General features: G+C 40.2%; 1 protein-coding gene across 4 annotated transcripts in view; it reads left to right on the forward strand.

Annotated features, from left to right (window-relative positions):
- Window positions 1–23,182, forward strand: part of LOC102778462 (transcription factor SOX-6-like) — a 102,196-nt gene that overhangs the window by 4,546 nt on the left and 74,468 nt on the right. For 3 of the 4 annotated variants that reach the window (XM_087843323.1, XM_087843320.1, XM_087843322.1), the window contains exon 2: window positions 10,958–11,028. The exons of the other annotated variant lie outside the window; for it this stretch is intronic. The gene's annotated coding sequence lies outside the window, so the exon portion shown is untranslated. The remainder of the gene's footprint in view (window positions 1–10,957; window positions 11,029–23,182) is intronic. 4 annotated transcript variants of the gene reach the window in all.

Below are 23,182 nucleotides of genomic sequence, written 5' to 3' on the forward strand. Positions count from 1 at the left end.
TAACCCTTTCTTTCTGCCAGTGAATCTCCAGCACCTGCTCCCAGCCTTCCAATTTTAAAAGCTTAAAATAAGAGCTTACCTGACACATACACTTCTTAATGACAATCTCCTCCATGCAAGCACACAAGACACACACTCTCTCGTCCATGTCACATTTTTGCATACAGTATGTAGTCTTTGCTCGGCATTATGGCATCTTCTCAGATTCACTGCGTCTCTTATTTTGGGGTTTCTTGATGCACAGAGGAGCTCAAGCTTTCTCCATCTTCATCAGCTGTTTTCTGCCTGTTCTTTCTCTATGCATCGTGTGGCCAACCTTTGATGTCTGCAACATTAACATTAGCTCTTATATACATGCAAAGGATAGAGTACGATTTCTAAATATGTGGTTTACACGAGCGCTTTGACAAACGGTTGTTGTACTGTTAACATGGACACAGACTAGGCCTTTTGCCTGAAGAGGAAAACTTCTAAAAGGTGGCTTCAATCCACCTTAAACCTCTTACTGTTTTTTTTAAACAAAAGCTCTTTTTAATTATATGATATGAATTCGTAAAACAAAAAACATTTGTAATTTTTTTGGTTCATTTTGAGATTTGAATGACTTGGCAGTGGAAATGGCAGCATCGTTCTTGCTGCTCTCTTGCTTTTTCTCGTGTGGAAAAACTTACCATCACCGCTGACACGAAACAGAGAGCTGCCTTTTCTCCACGCTGCAAAAAGTCATTTTTGGAAATGTAAGAACTAAATTATTGAGGCAACATAAATCACCAAGCAAATCCAGCCTATGGTATATACACATAAGAAGCAGTGCAGGGTGGTATTTTACTTTAATGCTGAGACACTTTGTGCCCAGTTAAGATATGTTTATGCATCCTTAAATGAAGCAGCTGTCATTCTGATTCCCCTGTGGAGACATATGTGTGAAAGAAAAAGTGGGATTTTATTTACTTTGCATTGTAGTCATGTTGCAAATTACAAATTAAATTGTGGCATCTGAAACAACCAACTAACATTTTTACATTTATGTGATGACTACGATGTTAGGTAGTGAAAAGTGACTTCATGATGTTCCCTTTTTCATTAGGACAAAAAAGGGAAGAAAAGCACATGAACTTAAATTTGTTTCCCAGAATTATGTTATTTATTTTGTGGAAAAAAAAAATCAACACAATTACATTACAAATCAGTAAATGCAAAAACCCAAAGGAGCAGAAAAAAACAAAAAACAATTAGAAAAACAGGAAGATATAGCATTTGAATTTCTTTTATATTCTGTAATGTTGCAGCAGAAGAGATTCGTCTCAGTAGTTTTTCAGCGTTGCTTATGTAAAACCCATCACTGTAACTTTATTGTTTCTTAAAACAGGCTGACTCATTGTGACAAAGACATGGCTGTTTTTTTTTCCTGAAGTTGACCAACCCCCTAAACTTCAGCACACGCCAGAAGTAAATGTCAAAAACAAAGAGTACATCGGGATAAGTTAGATGATTGTCGTTAGCCTTTATTTGTGGTCAGGCCTATCTGATCGCCGGCTTTTTGAATTTCTAATAAGGCTAGAGGGCTACCAGGTGACTGACACAAGTGCTCTAGTGGCTCTTTATCTGTCAGTCAGCAGTCGTGGCCTTGGACTGTAGCAGCAGAGGCAGCAGATGCTTTGGCAATTACACTCCTGATGATTTTACAGAAGAAGGAAATCACACAGAGAAGCACGTTTTTCAATTCCAGGAAGGTTTTTAAGTCCTTCCTGGTCCATCGGCTTTGCTTTTGCATTCTCACTTTCTCTTTCAGCCTTTCAGTCTTCCTCTTTCTCTCCTTTCCTTTCCCTTTGGGTTACATTGAACACTCCAAACTAAAGGTATATGAAGTGGCTGGCAGTAAAGATGATCAGCCATGATCCAGAGATTGGAACAACATTTGTGTTAAAAATGTAAAGAAAAAGAACTTACTTTCTTCTTTCTGTAAACCAAAAACACTGTCATACAGAAAAAAAACCCCTCTGGCGCTCTACTTTGTCATGACATGAGTCGTATGATTGGTGGGAAACAGAGTCTTTGCTATTGTCTACACTAGGGCAATGGTAATTGTGTTGGTGTTTGTTATACTTGTTGTGATGGTGATATAAAAGTTCTGCAGATTGAAGTTGTGCAGTGCACAACTGATACTCTTATGTTTGTCCTGTTATTTTTTGTGTTTGCAAGAATTAAATGCCTTGTGTGGAAGATACAAACCCTCAGATGTTAATTTATCTGTGGTTCATTTTTATAATTTAACAGTAAAGCTGATCAAGAAAGATTTCAACGTTAATGATTAGTACTGGCTCAGATCTTTAAAAAAGCAGTGAGTCTTGGGTGGATTGTACTGTTGTAGGACTGAATAAAGGCGAGCGTCATTGGCAAACATCTCCTGTGTAGTTTATGCTGTTTCAAAATCAGAAGGGTGGGGTTTCATATCTAATTACTAATTACATCTAATAACAATTGCTGGAAAGTTTTATCAAGCCAATGAAAGTGTTTGAATATCTGTTTACGCTTACACTTTTTTGTAATTAACAGCAAAGCTTGCTGTTTGTGGATTGTCATGCAACATAGGCCCCACCCCTCTGGCACACCCAACAGGTTAAAACAAACAAAAGAATTTATTTGCACTACCTTTTGATCAACATCAACATGCACCTTTTGTGCATGTTGATGTTGCACAAATCGTTCCCAGGTGCTCTGTATTTATTTGCTTTCTTTCTTTCTTTTTTAAAAAAAAAAAAATCTGCTGATTTTTAATACAGATTGCTTCCAGGGCCACTTTAGTACAACACGGCAAGTTTCATATTGAACTTGCTTTGCAAGTCTGTCTGTCCAAGGATGGGGGAAAAAAAGAAATGTGTTGAAGTGTTTGTGGCAAGAGGAAAGTCCTCTTGTGCTGTCCATGAACCTTTCTGAGAGCATTTTGATGAACAGCTGAAAGTGGCAAATGATGCTCATACTGACAAAATAGAACCACACGCTACTGTGCATGTGTACTTTGGCTATAGGACAGTGCCCCACACACATTCATACTCAAACGCACATATGCATCCTTGGGCATACAACGCATTTATCAAAACATACAGGGAGTGCTGTCACAACTTCACTGCTCTATTTGGCTCAGACCTTAAGCAAAGAATTTACTTTAGTTCAATACTTTGAAGTTGAATTTACTTTAGTGTAAAAAAAACTAATTACAAACTATAATAATAAAACAAATAAACTGGAAACAAATTTACATAGTAATTAGGTCTATTTTGAAGAAATAGAGACATGGATAGGAAAAAGGTCTGTAGGATAGACAGTGTAAAATATGGATGTAGCCACTGTGACATGAAAGTTTGAGATGAATATTTTTTTTGTCTTTTGGTGTTTTGAAACCAGTTGTGACAAGCAGGGGGGTGGGACAGTTGAAATCCATGCTCATTGGCTCACTTTCAGTGAACTGGATAATCCTCGTTTCTGACACTTAGAATGACCAGAATTAAAGTTTTATCCATATGACCCAAAGCTTTATCCATCTTTTATATCATCTATGGTTTGTAGCCTGTTTTGTAAACACGTATTATGATCTGATTGGATAAAGAAATGGACAAGAAAAACAAACAAGCAAGAAAAACTTGCATAAGTTCTTTTTAAAATAACTGGGTTATTTCCATAATGGAGAAAGTGTAAAAACTGTCCAAACTGAAGCAACAGAAGCTCAGATGTGTTGAGCTTAAGTTGATGATTTGGGTCAAGTTTGAAAAATAAGGGAAACTATGTTTCCCACAGAAGTGTATCCTTATTAAACCCTTTTTAACTTGCACGAAAACTGATGTAAAGATCGCACAGTGTCCCTTTAAATGTTCACTTATATTTGAGGTCATTTGTATTCTGACCATAGTTATGGTTTATGTTGCACATTAGTTTTTTGTTTCTTATTTCAAAATAAAAGATAATTTGCGGCACAACACAGTAAATTCCACTGAGATGTCATTTCCGTGCATACGTGGTCACGAGTTATTAAATGTGAAATCTGAATCTACATTTTTGGTGACTCCGGGTCTGATCTGTTCCACTCTGCTTGTAATTTGCCCTCGGTGCTGTTCACGCTGATTGAGAACAGAACTCCTTTTTGAAAATTACTGCCAGTTATAGTTTCACTCTTAACAGCATATATCACAGTTTCCTTGGAAGCCAATCGGGACGTGCCTTTTGGAATCTGTAGTTTTTTGCTGCATAGCCAGTGTCACTTTATTTTCCCTCTCCTGGCCACACAACCTGAGAGAGATTAATAACCTCCTTAAAGTTAAAGAACAAAAAAGAAGAAGAAGAAAAAGAAAGAAACAGCTGCAAACAAACCCAGGGAGGCTGGATTCTGGGTTCATGTTTACATTGCTTTTATGATTTGGTCCTTTCCTGCTCCTCCCATCTGCAGAAGCGTCACGCTGTTCTAAATGCAGGCTGGGTAACCTCCACTTTTACCACTAGTAGTGGTTTGGAGTAATGGGGCGTGGAAGCAGGGTTCGGGGTGCGAGGCCTCTGAAATGATCCTGTGGTAAAGTAGTGAGGGCCAGGATGACATGGTCCCACCCGCTAAGCCCAGGACCGAATCCAATTGGTCATCAGCCAGCTTGTCTACACAGGGCGTTGCCATGGTTTCTGAGCCATAAAGAAGTCTTTAATCGAGCCGTTGTCATCATAGGATGGTGGTGACCACTTGGGCTCAAAGTGGAGAGATATAGGCAGCAGTAAAGAAAAAAAGAGAGAAAACAAGATATCAGCTGTGAGGCTCAGAATAGAAAAGGCAGAGCCCTGTCTTCATAACATACACACATAATGATCATCCTTTTTTAATGTGTGTATTTATTAACGACATGCTCCTGAGAAGCTCTGCTGGCTCATGCCTGTTTGTATATGGCATGCTATGTTCTATACATACTGTTGGATTAGCAGAAATGGGGTGTGTGGTGTTCAGCGATGACGAGATGCAGAGGAGTGGCGCTGGCTCGGGTATCGAGCTGACTGAGCTCAGACATCAGGTTTCCTCCACTCGGGCCAACGCATTTTAGATGGCTGGATGGACAGCAGTATCACCTGCTGACATTTACGCTGGACGGTTTCACACACAAGAATACACAAGATATGGTGACTGGTGTTAGCAGCACTGCGTCTGTTTACTCTGCTGTGAGCCATCAGGGTCTTCAGGAGCCCCACCTGTTGATGGTATCTAACATGAACGGCACATTTTGAGAGGAACTTAAATTAAATGATTAAACACGGCAAAGAAGCGCTCAGGGCAGTCGCACTGGCTCACAAGCCGGTGTGTGACAAAATGAAATGGCCTTTTGCCTCAGTCCTTCAAGTTGATGGTGCCTGCCACTGCAAGAGGGAAACATGCTGCCTCAGCAAGCTGTTTAGTATCATTCTGGCCGCTGTTTCTCCCCGTTAAATATGGGAAACATACATAGACGGGCCTGTGATGTCACTTGTTATTGCTGGAGGCCCACTGTAGGAAAAATCTCATTTGCCTTTGTTGAGCGCTGTAGTGAAAAGGAGCTTATGTTGTAAAGATGTTACTGTAGCTGCTGCGCCGCCCGCCACGTCTGTGTGTGTATGTGTGTGTGTGTGCGCATGCCTGTGTCTTTAGCTGTCTCTGCACTACATTGTGCATCTAATGTTTGTTTTTCCTCACATTTGTGCAACTTTGACCAGACAATGGTTCCTGTACCTGTTTGTTTATGGCCCAAACAAAAGAAGTTAAGAGGCAGCCCTTTGTACAGGAGATTTATGCATGACAGCGGCTATTGTAATTTTCATACATGTTTCCTCTGCCTGCCCCCTCTTTGATTTTTCATGTGCTCTGTGAACATGCTTCACCACCCTTTGTGCCAGAGAATAAGATCTAACTTAGGGACGGTGACGATGGAGTGAGTCATGACGCTGAGAGGATAAAATATTCAACAAAATCTTATGGAACGTAACGGTTACATGTTGGGATAATGATTTGTCAGAGGTCGCATCAAGTTGCTAAAGTTCCACCTCTAAAGTTTGTTGCCCACAAGATGTTCCTGGGACGGTGCAACCCAAATGCAAACGTGTGCACGTGTGTTAACCCGTGATTATTGTTTTTAGGCTGAAAAGGAAATTTTAAGACTAAGAGAGGTAAACTGAAAGGTCAAAAAAATTTACAGAACTGTGGAGAAATAAAGTAATAAATGTTGACATCATGGTTTTGAATTCTATAAAATAAAATGTGTGCATGAAAAAAGAAAAAAGAAAGAAACATTTTTCCACAAAGTAGCACTCAGAAGCAGTGTGAGATGGTGTTTTTCTTTTTGTTATGTTTGAAGCGGACGTATGGAGAAAAGACAACTGGAATAAAACGGTTGATATTTATTGCCACCGCAGTTATTCCCGTTGTTTTTTCTACCAATCCTGACGACCACCTCCTCCATCTCAACAAGTCTCCCCTCACATTCAGCTTCTTCGTGTTTTACGGAGCAGCAGATTTGTGTGCTGTCCTCTAAATCATTTCCCTCTCTAGCAGATTGCTCCCCACTGGAATATTGGCCTGACAGCCCTTTTTCCCCCCCTCCTTCTACTTCCCCAGTGGACTCATTTACATTTATGCACGCAGCAATTAATTACAGACTGGCGCTGGCCTTGTAAATTAGAGGGAGCTGAGGTCGCCCTCATTAATTGCCCCTGACAGTTAAAGCCTTGTTTGGGTCGTGACAAGGTTGACTTTAGGCCGGGACACTGGAAGCTTTGCAAAGACTGGCGTGTCTTCATGCATCTGATATCATTTTGGGGTAAATTAACATGTTTCTTGATGACTATGTTTTTGTGTGCTAGTTTTTTTTCTTTTCTCTTGGACACAGAAGCATTTTGCAGTCTCTGTGTTCTTGGCATCCAGAGGTCACCATTCCATTCTTTGTGTTTTGTCTTCAGAGTAATGCCTTGTGTATTCTGGGGGTCTTTCATCCAAATGCTTGCGTATGGGAGTTTTCAATAGGCCCAGGAGTCAAGCAGGCAACTTCTCACGGTTTTGGCCTTTTCATGCGAAGACGCTCCAACTTCTTCCAGCTCCTTCCTTCACAAGGCCCTCCTTTCTTCTCTGTCACGCAGCGATGTGTTTGTGCATACCTCACCAGCTCGACAAAAGAAGGGAGAGATCCTATTCACTTTTGCCTTTGACATTCACCTCTTGTTTTTACAATCTTTCCAAGGCGCGCTGTTTGCACAGTGGAACAGGCTTTGTCTTGAAGAAGCGGGACAATGGTGAGCACCATAATGTAATCTCCTAAGGGTGGTGAGCAGAGGGGTGAGGTTTAGACATATGTGCTGGCGCTTGCCCCTACCGTCCTCTGTCTCACTCCCACCTTTAACTTTAGCAATATTTCATGTTAACAGCGACATGGGAGAGAAATGCGTGTTGTCACTTAAGCTTCTGTAATGTTCGCCCAGGTATTCCGTGAAGGGAACACAAAGGCTTTTCACTCATGCAAACATCCCCTTCACTTGTTGCACCTTTAAAAAAAAAAACTAAAAAGAAATTCTGTAGCAGTTTGGCCACCCACGTGCAAGACTTCAATCCTTTCTTCGCCTGCTGACATAATAAGGAAACATTATCCATTCCTCGACTTAACTAAGTGTTTTAGCAGTCTAAAACCAGCCGCAGAAGAGCTGCTGGATGCAAATGTCAACCTCCAAAAGTCAAAGTCCTGTGCTTTGGTCACCCACCCATCACCATATAATTCCTATGAGGGGGAAAAATTCTAAAAGTCTTTGTAAATTAAAAAAAATAAAATTAAATTAAAAAATCTATCTATCTATCTATCTATCTATCTATCTATCTATCTATCTATCTATCTATCTATCTATCTATCTATCTATCTATCTATCTATCTATCTATCTATCTATCTATCTATCTATCTATCTATCTATCTATCTATCTATCTATCTATCTATCTATCTATCTATACACGTTCACTTTATTGCTTGAATATCTAGGTGTGTATAGTTTAGCGAAAGGCAGGAATAGCAGCACATTGTTTTGCTTTAGGACTTGTTGTACAAGCTACGTTGTTTCATTTAGGATGTCACGCTTCAAGGATAGAGTAAAGACAGCAGCAGTATTCTTAAAAATTGAAATTTATAGAACAAATAATTTGTGTAAAAGTTTTTTTGTCAAACTAATATTTGTAAACTGTGATGAATGAATCATACAACCTCAGAAGCACTGTCTATATGTCTGTCACAGTTTCATAGTGCACAGATTTAAGAGTTCAGTGCTAATAGTTGCACACAGCAGGTTTCCCTTCTTACGGACCCAGAGTGAAAATACTAAAGAAATAATCTCTGAAACATTACAAGGCCTGGATGACATGGCCAGTGGCCCTCAGAGAGGCAGTGTGCGCTATAAGCTCATCATTTATGGGTCAAGTGAACCTCATTTTGGTTTAATTGCCCATATGATTAGCTGGAACCATGCACTGTTTCCTACGGTGCAGACATGGAAGTGGCAGCACAGAGCCTCATGCAGCGCCACGCTCATTGAGAGCGCTTCCGCCTAATAGAGTTCCATTGTTCTTTCTCCAGTGTGTCCACGATTGCACAAGTGGCATTGACAGCTGCAACAAGACAACATTTGGGACTGCGCATATTTTGTTGCGTGAATGCGTGCATTCATTGTGCAGGTGCTGGCCTCGCTGTGAACATAACACAGGGTATCTTCGTGCACAGTATTGCTCACCTCTTTTTCTTAAAAAACAGTTCCCTAATGCAATGATGTCACAGCTTTGGTTTTTGTCTTTTGTCTCAGGCCTTTTGTTTTGCTGCTTTCAGTATCTATTGCAAATATCAGACACTTTTTCACCCCTGCAGCTGGCTCAACTGTAGGGTGACATGTGCCATTTTACAGCTGTTGGACAGTGGGCCAAAAAGGTAGCTGTTGCTTCCTGCAGTTGTCAGGAGGAGCCTGGAATGGCTCTATAGCCTGGATCTCCTATGTCAGGTCCTCCCTGAGATGAGGATCTGACAAAGTGGTGAAGAGCAGCAACTGAGCATGAGTGTGCAAGCACAACGTATTAAAGGAAAAAATAAAAACAGCCAGTGTGTGTCACCTGGTCTATAAACGTCCATTTGAGTGCTCACTGCTTCCAGCGAAGAACTGGGTAAATAATTCCTGCATTAATTTACTTCAGATGACTAGCTCTCTTTTTGTTCTTTTATATTTCAGGCTCTACAGTACACCCATTTATAGCAGATCTGTTGGGTATAAGCACTGTTTACACATTGCATAAGCACATGTGGACATGTGCAGAAATCCTGCAGAAAACACGCACACCAGCATAAGCGAGTGGGTCCTTGCACACAGGATTTTTGCTGAGTCTGTGTATGTTTGGCGACAGTGCTCCTCTACTGGACAGCCAGCTGTCTCTCCGATTACCCAGCATCCTCCAGGTGTCAGATCTGCCATCTGCAGATGAGTGGCAGGGTGTGTGGACGGAGGAATGACGGGGGAAAAGAAGGAAAGGGGGGGTTAAAAAGAAAGAGAGGAAACAGAATAACTGGTTCTGCAGACATCTGGAACGTGTTCAGACGGGTCAGCGAGAGCTGCCGAGTGTGAACGCTGCTCAGGGGAATCCAACTCGCAGTCACTTGATTGAGAAAGTGGCTTTTTGAGTCAATGGCTGCTCAAGGCAAAGACAGAGAGACACACAAAGAGAGTTGCATCTTACAGAAATGCTTGCAGGGATGTTTCACCAAAATGTGTTTTTACCCATTATTTGTTATCGGTTTTATTATCAGAACTTCTTTGATTTTCTCCGTTCAGAATAAGATTCAGATTTAATTGTGCCCTGAGAGAAAAATGCTTCTACGAGAGAATCATTTGGCTGATTAAAGACATGAATAAAAGATCATATAAGCCCAGTGTTTGCTTTTTTCTTCGTTGTTCTCAATTAGGCTCAAATGGTAGAATCAAAGGGGTGTTTGTATGCCCCCCTTTGTAGCACTTAGATGCTGTGTTTGGGTGACTTGATGATGAGCGGCATCAGAAAAATGCTGCTTTGGTGTGTTTAATTGCTTTGTCTGTCATTGTCTGCACAGACTCTCTCTTTAAGAGCCTCCTTATCCTGGTCAGTTCTTTCTTTCATAAATTAATGACCTTCCTCTCTTAATTATGACTGTCTCTCTCTCATCCTGGGGCTCCCTCAGAGTGATGACTCACTCCATCCTGATCATGGTACCTTCAAAGTGTTGTCATTATTTGTTATTATCCGGTTTAGCAAATGACTGCTTGTGGTTTGCACTTGTGTGTGTGTGTGTGTGTGTGAGTGAGGCTATAATGAGGCTGACCCCCGGTTAGCTTCGGGAGTGAGAGTGGTTTGTTTTAGGAATGGTGAGCTGTCCACCTGATGAGAGATTTCTTTTCCGTGCTCTCGCTGGAATCAGCTTTTAAAAGAAAATATCAGATATCACTAACCACATTAAGACAGATTTCAGCCAATTTCTTCTTATTTTCTTTTAAACTTCAAAGCCGCGTACAAGAATCATGTTGTTTGTCATTTGCTGGGCTTTGCATGGCTCAGTGTGCGCCGTTGTTTGTGCAGGGGAAAGTGCTGCGAAAGAAATACACTGATCCTCTGTTGGGTCTGCCGTGGACTTGATACAGGAGCTCTGTTCTGTCATGAACATCCGCTACAGAGAGCTCCCAGGTGGGGTGAGAGTGTTCACTGTGCTTCAAGAACAGATCCCAATTCAAATTTTCATAGTTTGTCAAACCATTGCTGGCGTGATGCAAAAAATGTAGCACTGAAAAATATTTCCTGATTTGCATGGCAAGGCTGTCGCCCTGGAGGGTCACATAAAATGTCAGTTTTCATCTCATCATAGATGTTATCTGACAAAATATTCCTTGTTTTTGTCTATTTTGCTCTATTCTAGGTGATGTTCATGAATTTTAAAGTGCATCCTTAAGTGTGAAGAGGGTGTTGGAGCTGAAGCCTCTTATTTCTGTAAGTTTTCCTCATCCACTGACATGACAAGTACTTTCTTGCACTGTATCACCGCCAGCTTCTTTGTGATTTTGTGCCACTGCTTGGCACCTCGGATAACAGCTTCAGTAACAAGGCAGATGATAAGCTGTTGCAGAGAAAACACTATTGTTTTGGCAGAGCAGCACAGAGCGGCTTTCGCTGGTGTTTGAACATGCCAGGTTTTGCACCAGTGGTTGTGTTACCTGAGTTGCGTGTGTGTGTGTGTGTGCGTGTGTGTGTGAATGCTAGCCCATGTTAACAAAACTGTATCCAGCTATTTGCTTGTCAGCCACCTCTCACTCCTCCGTTGCTACAGACAGACTGCTTTTGATTTTGTTTCACAGCAAATGCAGACCTCCACTTCTGGTAGTGTTCTGCCCTGTGTGCCCTCAATTGCCGCTTTCACTGGGGTGAAGAAAGGGGTCTTTTAAAGGCTCCCACAGGCATCACTCCAGGAACCTCTCGCTGCTGGGACCTACAGTGTGCCTTTTAATGGACTTTCTCTCTGTGAGCAATAAAGATTATATCTGGAGTCAAATAGTGCTGCAGGTAACACTAGCCTAAATTAATCGGGTGAAGTCGCTGGGGCTGATCTCAGTGGTTTCAGCAGAGACATATGAAATGTACAGATGGCAGAGGTTGAAGAAAAGAGTGATCTGACCATCTGGCTAATCCTCATGTTTAAGAATACCTATTAAGGCCCTGTCTAGTGCCCTTGTGTCACTGATAGGTCAGATCATCTTTTATCACAAACTAGAACTGCGGTTTGCTACCTGGGTATGGGACCAGTGCAAGAGGTCACAAGATAAATAAGCCAGGTCACGGATGGAAAGAAAGATAAAGAGAGAAGAAAGTGGTTAAGAAGATGGATGGATTGATTACTGAGTGTACTCACCCCTTCATCCCTCTGAAGTATGAGTAAAAATCAAAGAAAGCACCACTTTGGTTAAACTAAAAAGAATGATCAACTAGAGCAATTTAGGGAGCAATATTGTGGCTCTGTGGAATCCTTTCACAGATTTTTTTTTATCATAGATAAAAGCGCTGAAGTAAGGAACTGTATAAAGATTGGGGAAAAAACCCCAGGTGACTTAGGCTCGCTTATAATTCTATCAAACATCCTTAATTTCATCAGCTGATTTGCAAACTCAAAATCAAATTATTGTGTCTTTTAACATGCAATTGCTTTTCAAATCCAATAACATAACGGTAAGATGACAAGTGGACCCTCGTAACAAAATCACAGTCTTTATTGGGTACCAATCCTGTCGTGACAGCGATGATTTATGGCATCTTTGTTTCACAGGACTTTGGAAGGAAGAGGAGTGTGCTTGAGTTAGAAAAATTGAAGCCTTAACTTGCTATAAATATCCAGCGAGTGATCAGAAGAGCAGTTATGTGTCTGTGGCGTCACTGAGCAGTGCTCCAAATGTAAAATAGGATAATGTCGATTATCGCGTGTTCACATTTAGTGTGTGGAAAACTACATTTTTCTTCTTCCTTTTTCGGTGAATCCAAAATGTTTAAATGCTCCATGAGGAAATGGGGATCAGAGATTATATACCCATTAACTGACACACCATGTCCACGGCACGGGATTTCAAGCTGTAGGCGATATTAGTGTTGTCTTCTGAAAATCTCAATCAGAGCCGTATTGAGCAGTAAGGAAGACCACTTTATGCAGAATGATAGCCCTCTGTTCAGAGCTCTGTAGTTACACATAGCTGCTGTAATAGAAGTCATTTGCAAAGAGTTAGACAAGTTACCAGACAGCAAGCAGCTGTTGGGATGATTTGTAATAAACAAATGAGCTAATAAGCTAATGAACCCACTGAGGTTACCTGTTTGGCCTCCCCCAGGAAAATGTCCTTATCTGCACCACGACATTTGACTTTAGCTTTGTGTGAGAACTCGGCTGCATTACTGCTAATGGGCAGCATCTAACAACATTTAGTGTTGCTTAGTTAACATTACGCAGTTAACCTCATGTTAATCTTATGTTAGCAGAACTCTGTTGTGTCCTCTTCAAGTTGAACAATTAGTTTACTGTTCTGATTTATCCACACATATGACTTTTCTGTGGTGGACAGGATACCTTAAAAGGACATTTGATGGGAAAAGAGAAGTGAACTGCTAGAGTACATATGCGTGAGTGTTATGTATGTTGTTGTTTCCTATATGTGTTTGTGCTTGCATCTGCGTTGGTGTTTTGCACACTCATGCCTCATCAACATCCCATCAGAGGCCCATCTGGTTTTCTTTGAAGAGGCTCGTGGAGCTGCAGCAGCCCTGGCTTTAAGGCAGGGCCAAGCCAGCAGCAGTTCCTCCCCACTTACACATAAGTCCATGGTGCAAGGCCCTCTGCCAGTAACATTATAGACCGACCCTTGTGGCTACTTCCCAAACCACCCAAGCTCATACCCCACTTTCTCTCTTCTATTGCCCTTGAAATGGGGCCTGCTCTAAATATTATCTCCCCCTGTGCTTTATCCCTCCGTTTATCCCTAAGTCTGCAGAGAGAAGAAAGGAGCCGTGGGGCTTAGTCACTTTTTCCCTTCTCTTCTCCTCTCTCCAAAACCACAGGCAGCGGCAGCGGCTTCCTGGAGATGAGCGCTTTTGTCTGTTGTGTGACCGCTGTGGCTTTAGGCAGATCCTCCTCTGATGAGGTAATGCGCAAGCTGGATGATCAGGCAGAGGGAGAAAGCAGGGAGGTGTAGGAGACGGACCTCAGTTTGGATCTATATTTTAACCTTTGATTTATCGAGCTGGTTCTTACATCCACATCCTGCTTCACATGGAAGGCTGTTGACTTTAATCCCTGGATCAGAGACACAGTTGGCAAAGTTGAACTGCAGACTACTGATGAGTGGCGAGTGTCTGTGAAAAAAGGTTTAGCACACGTGAATATTTCTTGCATTTTCTCTGCTATTGGCTCCATTAGTAATCAGTAACTCTTTATCATTTTGGGAGTTTGTTTCCGCAGTTGCAGCAAAAAATATTCATAAATATTTGTTGCTGCAAAAGTTACAAAATCATTTTGCATCGATATACAGAAACATTTCAGTATTTGCAGATATCCAGATCTTGTCTTGAACTGTTGTGAAATGAAGCAACTCTTTCATTATTCCCATTATTCACTTTGCGTTTCAGCTGCTACTTAAGAATTTCTTCAAAAAAGGTGTCAAAAGTTTTGTGTGATTTTTATGTGCAAATTTCCACTCAAAAAAAAAAAAAAAAAATACTGGACAGGAACCCTGCTCATGGTTATTTGCATATGTGTCTGCACTGTAAGTGTTTCCAATGCGTGTTTGCCCATTTTATCTTTTTTTTTTTTGGTAACTGCTGCTACACTCAGACCTTGGGCCTCCTGTTAAGGAGTGCCGGCAAACTCACTGACATTAAGAATGATTGGTTCCTGTTTTACCTGCCATGGGTCATGGAGGTCTGAGGCCAGGGTCAGCCTCTCTGTTGTGGTTTGTGCTACAGAAGATGTCACTGGGTCCTTAGATCACAGTGATCCAGCGTATTATTCTCTCCAGACAATATGCTTCTATACCTCTTTGCATTCTTGAACATGCTGTAGCTGGAATGAGTTTTTTTCTCAGCTGTTTGGTTTCCTTCAACACTTCATTAAAAACAGTGGGTTTTAAATACCTTGTGTTTGAATGTTGTGTTGACTGTGTAGGTGGAAAGAAGGAAGGTCAAAAAGCAAACAGCACATCTGCAACAATGGCTCTCCTGCAGTGCAAGCACTTGCTGTTAAGAGACTTGTCTTAGCTTTATATTTACCATCAAAATTTAAGCAACCCTGAATACAGTTCACCGCAACATCACACAACAGCATAGCAGCCTCATAATTACAGTATTCTCATTAAAGTAAAATCCTGCATCTCATTTGAAAGCTGCCATCAGCTAAAATTAACTTGCCCTAATGGCTGCTGATTGCATTCCTGCAGTGGCCAACCCCCTCCTCCAAATTTAGTGATCTGATCATTTAAGTACATGCTAGCATAATTGAGGTCTCTCCCTTGATTAGATTTGCGCCAGCTTTTAACAAAGCCTGCTCGAACTTAATCCAATGACCCCCATTGTAGCAGGAGAGGATGGATGACATCGCTCCTAGTTAGCGTCAACATCAACCGTGCCGTCGAGCAATTAGAGGCCACGCTGATAAAGTAGCTGGACGACTACAGCTAATGATACAAATGTTCTCAAAGCTCGTGAGACAACAAGCTGAAAACTGAGCCACGTTTCATAATCCATTCATCTGACTTTATACACAGAAAGTTTTCAGAAAGGACTTTGAAATGAGAATTTAAGTTCAAGGAATCACTTCGGTTTTACAAATAACAAGCTTGTTATTCATATTATATTAGGCATGCAGTAGTAAGACAGTGCCTTTCACTGTAATAAAAGAGTCCTTGGAGTAAATTTGAATGTTTATTTAGTACCAAACAAAGGCTTACACCGACTGGAGCTGTCAGAGTCAAGCAGTGTCAGTGGTTTAAGTAATGTCTCTGAGTTTTACCCAGCTACACAACATTCTTGTGTCGCAGGCCTGACCCACTGGGACTGAAACAAGCAGTTCAGCAGGGCATAGATGCGCTGTCTTTGGCTACTTCTTCTGATGACACCTGCTTGCCCATAATCACAGTTAGAGACTAAACCTCCTGCTGACCTGTGGCTGTGTCACACGTTAAATCCTCTAATCTTCTCCTTTGTTCTCTGTCACCCTCGATTAGTTATGTAGCAAGAGTCAGCGAGAAGAAAGTATGTGCTGAGTTTCCAAGTACATGCCTGTGCTCAGATTAGTAACCTTTAAATGCTGCATGCATTTATGAGTCTTAGGAGCTTAACGTTGGTGTTGAAAAACACATTTTTTTAAACCAAAAGGGCTCAATATACACAGGTTCCATCTAACGTTGTAAACTTGATGGTGAGAAATTATGACTGGCTGATGTTACAGCTTTTTTTATATTTTGAAAACAACAATAATAATTAGCATTTTAATCATGAAAAAAGTTAGAAACTGACACAACCAAAATGCTACAAATGCTACATAAAATTAAAGACTTGAGTGACTCCATCGCATACATTCACCTGACACAGAATCGTAGCTGATGTTTAGCTTTATTTTATCCTGCATGTCCGACTGATCTTATGATATAAGCGTCTTTTTAAGTACTGTGAGGGTTTTGAGGGAATCAAGACTTTGTTTATTGCTTCTTCCCATCTATTCTGTGTCTGTAAACCCTCTTCTATTCTTAACAATAGGATTTCACTATAAGTAGGTCTGAACAAGTTGAAGCTCACCTGTTCAAGCTGTAACTAATCATAGGACTATCTTGGCCTATAAGGTGACACGGGATGAGCAGGCATGCTGGTATGTAAGGAGGAACAAGAAATAACACAAGCGATTTTTGGATAGCAGCCCAAGTTTGTGAAAGGCTGTTTTCGAAATCAAAAGTTGCTTGATTAGCAGTTTCAGGATGTTTTTGCAATGCTTTTCTGATGTACTTTGCTAAGTTTAGGCATTCAGTACAGGCAGACGAAGCATAGCAGGCCGGAACATTTAAATTGAAATAACTCAGAGTATGTACACCACCTTATCGAGGTTTGTGTTTTCAGGCAATTGACAAAAGCTGACACACAATGCGATAATTTACGGGGGTAACAATGCTGTATTATGTATACCAGAGACACTTAAGACTGAAGTAACTGGGAAATGAATGCAGGCCAAATTTATGTGCTTGTGTTTAAGAGGGCGAGCAGCTCTAGAGCATGTTTGTTAAAGCCTTTGGATAAGGCTCCAAAATGCTTGGCTCCTTTTCAAATGCCGGTTTGCTTGCTGATAATAGAGACAGATTTTGATGCTGCTGCCAGTTTGTTGTTATATAAAAAAGATACACGCTCAGATATGCAGAAAAAAAGCGTGCCACACAGGCGTCGCTGAAGAAAAATACACAAATCCAAATGATTTATCGCCTGGATGCTATTAATTTAACCTATGGAGTCTTACTCAATAATTAATGTCTATTGGCATATGACCCTATATGCCATACAGTAAACAGCATGTCTCATAACTATGTATGAGATCTTTAGTTAGCTAATATATGGCTGAAAGGCTCAGAGACAAGCCCTGGGTCTTAATAAATCAGCCATATCTAATGAACCCCCTAATTGTGATTTACAGCCTGCATGCCCAGTGCTGTGATGGAGAGTAAAACAGCTGTACAGAGAGAGAGAGAGAGCGAGCGTACAGAGGACGAGAATCATCCAGTGGCACCAGGCAGAAAAGAAACTCTGCCGTATTAAAAACATTGCTCCCTTCCAGCAACTGTGAAATTCTTGTGCGGGTCCCGTGAGACCTTTGTCCAGATATGTTACTTAATGCGATAAAAATCAAGCAGCTGGACGAGTAACCGTCGCACTCAAGTCCAACCACGAACTGAGAGCAAACAGAGAGGGATATTTACACACTCGCATAAAGCGCTCCACCCAATCCAAGTTCTTTTTGTAAATTATTTTGATTCATTGCCCGTGGTTATTTTGCTTTCCACTGGAAGACGTGCTATAGCTCCTTCTTCTTCTCTGTGTCTTACTGCTATACTTGCCTTTTCCTGTCCATTCCAAACTAACTGAAAACATCCCTCATGTTGCTTATGTGCCAGAATGTTCATATCATCCACTAGTCAGATAAACAAATGTAAGATGGATTTTATTATATTATGCACAATCGATAGACTGTCCACGGCTGACATCAGTCTTTCTGGAACGACCAACTCCACCTTAGTATTAAATATTTGCCCTGTTTCAAGGACTTAAGTCATTGTGAACATCGACTGCTGTGATTGGCTAGATTAACAACCTAGTTTGAAGTTAGGCCTTGTGCACCATGAACAATGTGTATTCTCTGCATGGTAGGACAATGGATACTTTGTGTGGTTTAAAGAGGCTCTGATCATGGAGCACGCACGCACACCTCTCGACACCCAAGGCTGTGGCTGTGTATAGCTTTATATGTGTTTTTACATTCTTCATATTCCAGACAAAAAAATGCACTGTGACCTATTCTTTTTTTTACTGCCTGTTTTCTTCTAAACCAGCTACAGGGCTGTCTCTTCAGTATTTCATTTCTCTCTGCTACAGTACACAAGTGTTTATTGACTCATCCAAGGTATCAAATATTAACTATCACTTCATGCATAACTGTCATTTAAATAATCCCCCCCCCCCCCCCACACACACACACACAATACACACATTGAAATATATATATATATTTATATATATGTATCACCAATAATTTCCCTTCTTGACCTCTACAGTCACTGTTAAGTTTTGAATGTTCAATGTAACCATGAGGTTTTGCATATGTAGACAAAGTAGCCTTTCTTATGAAAAAACAGATGGCAAGCAAGTTTGAAAATAAATTTAGGAAAATTTAGTAATTAAAAAAAATTTCCTTTTTTAAAATTTCCCTTTTAATTCAAAAAGTGTTAAAGTAAATAACTGAGGAAATGTTTTTTTTTTGTTGTTATTGCTGCTTTTTATTGTAAAATGAGCCACGTTGTAAATTCAGTGTAAAAATGACACAATTGGACAAAGAAAAAAAAAAGAATGAAACATTTAAAATATTCAAAAAGCAGCACTGAAAACTTCCCTGCTGGTACCTTCAGGGTTAATGTGAGGGAACACAAATGCACATAGAACAGACATATGCAACAATGTTGCTGTAAAGGATGAGGAAGACACACAATGTGTGCTTTAATCGGAAAGATAATTTCATAATATTAACTTCACTTTAGGAAAATGTAAAGATTTTATATTCTTGGATTTGCAGTTTCGGCTACATGCATCTATAAGCATCTGATACATTAAAAATGCAATCACATTCCCACCATCTTTACTCCTTGCATGTTGCGTACATGTTAGCCACTATCAAAAAGAACGGAAGCAAAGCCCCATGTTCTTAGCAAAGATGACTTGGTAGGGCCATCTGTACACATTATGCATTTAAAATGGTTAATAATTGAATAAAACGATGTTTTTATTGACTGACTGAAAGTAGCATGCGCCTGAATAATGCATTCATTTCATGCTAACAAATCGTCAAAGCTCTTTCTCAGATAGGGAACAAAGCTTATTGTCAGCGGATAGAGCGGCAACTGGGATTACAATGGGGACATGCAGTGAAACGACTTGTCAGTCCTAATCTAGGATTAGCAGGCTCTCGCGCCTCCTGGGTGCTCTAAAAGCCACCTGTTTGGACGCTCCTGCAGATGATGTGACACACTAGAGCTGCTTGTTTGATTCTAATTCTTTTGTTTGCATCAAAGTTTTAAAGGATTTTGGTTTTCTATTACAATGGCACGATCTAAGCATTTAAAGCATTGGAGGCATTTAAAAAAATACTATTGCTGAAAATCTGCTCAAACGGAATTTGTCACTAATTGAGATCTTCCGGTCCTTTTTCAGAGCACTGTATCTGGGTATTAGCGCTGATTATGTCTTTTCACCCTTATGTTCAAAGATGCTATAAACATTTACTGTTTTTTAGGATTGTTGTGACTTTTTTTTCCTAATGAAGAGCATTTTTCAGCGTGTTTTTTCGGCACCTCATATCAGTGAAGCAAAGTGAGAATTCACTCGTTTCTGAGACCTGAATTCTTCTGGACCATTATATCCTCTTAAGTCAACAATTTATGAATTATAACTTTGAACAGGGTAAGCCAATGCAGTAAATTAGGACTGAAGAACACTGAACATGTCTGAGCGTGTCTGATGATTGTTCTCAAATTTAGCGAGACCCTCGAGTCCTAAAATTACTTATTAAAGCTTTTTTCTGCTGCTTGCCTCTGGGCTAATGTGATCACTCATGTGTGAGGGCAGCTGTTGTATCGCCACAAGCTTCTGTGATAACTTTGTACTGCCGCTGTCACCCTGAAATATACTTTTGAAACTTAATTCTCTGGAAAATGAACCCAATTTGATTAGTTAATCTCCTTGATGTATTTGATTTAGTAAATATATTTGCATTCTTCTGAGATATTTTAACCGCACCCAGTTGCATCTGTGCAGAGTGAAACACTTTAATATTGACTCAGTTCTTAAGGATGAGTTCAAGTACAGTTAATGTCTTTCTTCCTGAAAAAGAGGGACTTTATGGTTTTGTCTTTATTCTTAAGATAATTGGATTCACCCTTCTTTACAGCTTCTCAGTGACTATATCGGAGGTCAAAGCACAGCAAGGCTTAAAACTTGTGCAACAAGCTTATTTCATCACAGTGGAGTTATGTTCATTCCCAAAGGGGTGAAAGGTTTCCGGTGGCTTCCAGAGGTCAAAGGTAATTGGTAGCTTCAATTAGTGCCATCAGCTCACGCAGATATATACTGCAGCATAATACCTCACATAAGGTGTTTGTCATATGGCAAGCTGTGTGTGCTTTAAGCTGATACAAATCAAAGGTGTAAAGAGGTCAGCAGGAAGCGAGATCATAGACGAGCACATGCTGGTGTAGACATTTAAACGAATGAGCAGAACAGAAACAAATGTGTGTTGGTTTTCAAGGGTCCTCAAGTAATTGCCATCATAATGTAAGCCTTGTTTCCACCCGACTATAAAATATTTCAGTACCTGATAGGTTTGCTCGTTTATGAATGTTCAGTTTTATTAAAAGTTACATAATACTCAGACTCATAGTTTTGATTCAGCTTTTGGATGTGGCCTTATATTTATAATGCATATGCATATGCATGCATATATTCACAAGAAATTACACCTTTGAGCATGATTAGCAATTAAAAACATACTTATTTGTTTTCCTCACATGCTTCATTAAACAGTCTGTTTCTTAATAGTTTTTGGAAGCTTCCAACATATACAGATACCTTGTACTTCTATAATCCTTCAGTATTTGTTACTATAAATATTTAGGTATAATTACGTCCGCTGTTTGACTTTGTCTGTTAATGCGACATATTATGAGGCATACCTTAGAACAGAAAATATTCACACTGACCAGGGCTTCTAACTGCTGTGAGCGAGGGGCTGCAGACAAACAGTCCCTTTGAGCCACTGAGTGTTGACTTTGGTTTTCAATGGTCTCTTCATTGGTTTACGCTGTATCGTTGCCATGAAGTAGATAAATGTATATGTGTACTGTATTTGTGTTACCTAGGGGTGTGTTCACATGCCAGGAAAAATAAAAAGCACAAGGGAGAGTGTTGGTCACTAAGGCCACTTCTGGATTTCTGGGGGTCTGCGGTTTTAGTCCGGCATCATCGAGGTACAGAGGCCGAACACACAGGCCCAGAGCATTATGAAGTGTGTTTACGCCCACTTGACAAACGATGCATTCATAATTTGGTAACCGTTCCACCGTTGGCTTTGATTAAGATTTTTACATCAGCAGGACTAATGGAGACATCAAACCCTGTGTTTGCTCCAGGTGTCCGTATGATGACAGATGGGATCCTTAAACTGCATTTTTTTCATGCTGGGGAGTATAAAAATATTTTCTTTCCACATTCTCATAAAGTAGGAAGGATTTCTTGTTTTGTTTTTTTTGTTTTGTAAATTGATAACATTACATTACATTACATGGTTAAAATTTTATATCATTAACATGATTTTAAAATATAATTAATGCTAATTAAATGATAGAAATCCACCAAATCTTCTTTTTCTGTCTTTGTTTTTGTTTTATTAATTTTCAGTGGCTCATCTGACAAACTGAACATTTTATAGTTCTGATCTCACTGTGTGGCACCAGTTTAACATCGCCACCATATTACTGAAGGTAAAAACTACAAACTACACCTTATAACCAATCAGCAGTTAATAAGGCCGTCTCTCATGTAGAGAAATATGTTTGTTTGATCTATTTCCAGACGTGATAGAAATAAAATGTTTTCTATGTAAGTTAGTTGGGCAGCATTATCCTCTGTGCCTGTGTGGGTTTTCCCTGTGTTCTTTGTGTTCATTTGTGAAAGTGTGGAAATTCTGTGTTGGCACTGTTAAAAAAACATTTACATTGCCTCCAAACTATTGCATATCTGGTATGTAAACTGTATACCAACATCTTCACCACTTGTGTTACACCAAGTTGTTAAACCAATTATATGAAAAAACAGGCAACATGTTGTGTGTGTTGCAGACAAAAATTGACGTCATCTGCCCTCACAGTGGCAAATGGCATTGTTTAAATAAAGTTAGAAATTTAAAAAAGCTTTCTTTCAACTATTAGATTATATTCTTACAGTTTAGAATCACACCAGTCTGTTAAATAAGAGCTAAACTTGTACTTTGTACCTTGCCTAAATGCTTCTTCTACCCTTCCCCCTCTGAGTGCTTTGTGGTTGTAAATATTTTCTGACGTGGTAAATACACAGAGCCGCTCAGTGTAACATACTCGCACAATAAGTTCTATTTACCTGAGATTTGTGGAAGGATTTGGCTGTGATGGCTGATTGATGCAGACACTGCTGGGACCCAACAGTCATGCACAGCATCCGCCCACTGTATACCTTCTTTCATTGTTTCACCTAAGTCATGAAAAGGTCAAAGAATACCTGCCTTTGCGTGTGATACGAAACTACAGCAGTGAAATAGAACAGCTACTTGTTGGCTGCACAGCTACAGAGCTGCCTCTGTAAGTGAAATCCAATGAGCTGGAGTTTCAGAAAACAAAACTGCTTTTCTTGCTATTAAGCCAGTGATGAAATTGGCTGGTTTGGGGGGGTAACTGCTGCTGCTATTGAACTTTTCTATTTTGGGCAAAAGACCCATGATGAGAAATCTCTGGGAGAAAACAGGGCAGCATGTGTGTGTTCACATTCCACATGTCTGACCTATGACAGTGTCCTCTGTTTGCAGCGCTCTGCGATGATCTAATGAGAGTCCAGACAGACATAAGATTTAGGAGTTGGGGGAGCTGCTCTCATCAAGTCCAGTTCTCCCTCTTTTTCTTTATTTATCCATTGAAAGAAACCACATCACCCATTCACACCTGTGAATTCTCAATGAACCTCATTGATGGTCACTAAACAATTCCTTACGTTTTCAACAAAGCGAACGAACAAAATCAAGTATGTTTGGATATTGTTTGTTGTTCATGAATTTTAAGAAATA

The sequence above is a fragment of the Neolamprologus brichardi genome, chromosome 7, assembly GCF_056152115.1.
Source record: "Neolamprologus brichardi isolate AB-2024 chromosome 7, ASM5615211v1, whole genome shotgun sequence".
Lineage (NCBI taxonomy): Eukaryota > Metazoa > Chordata > Actinopteri > Cichliformes > Cichlidae > Neolamprologus > Neolamprologus brichardi.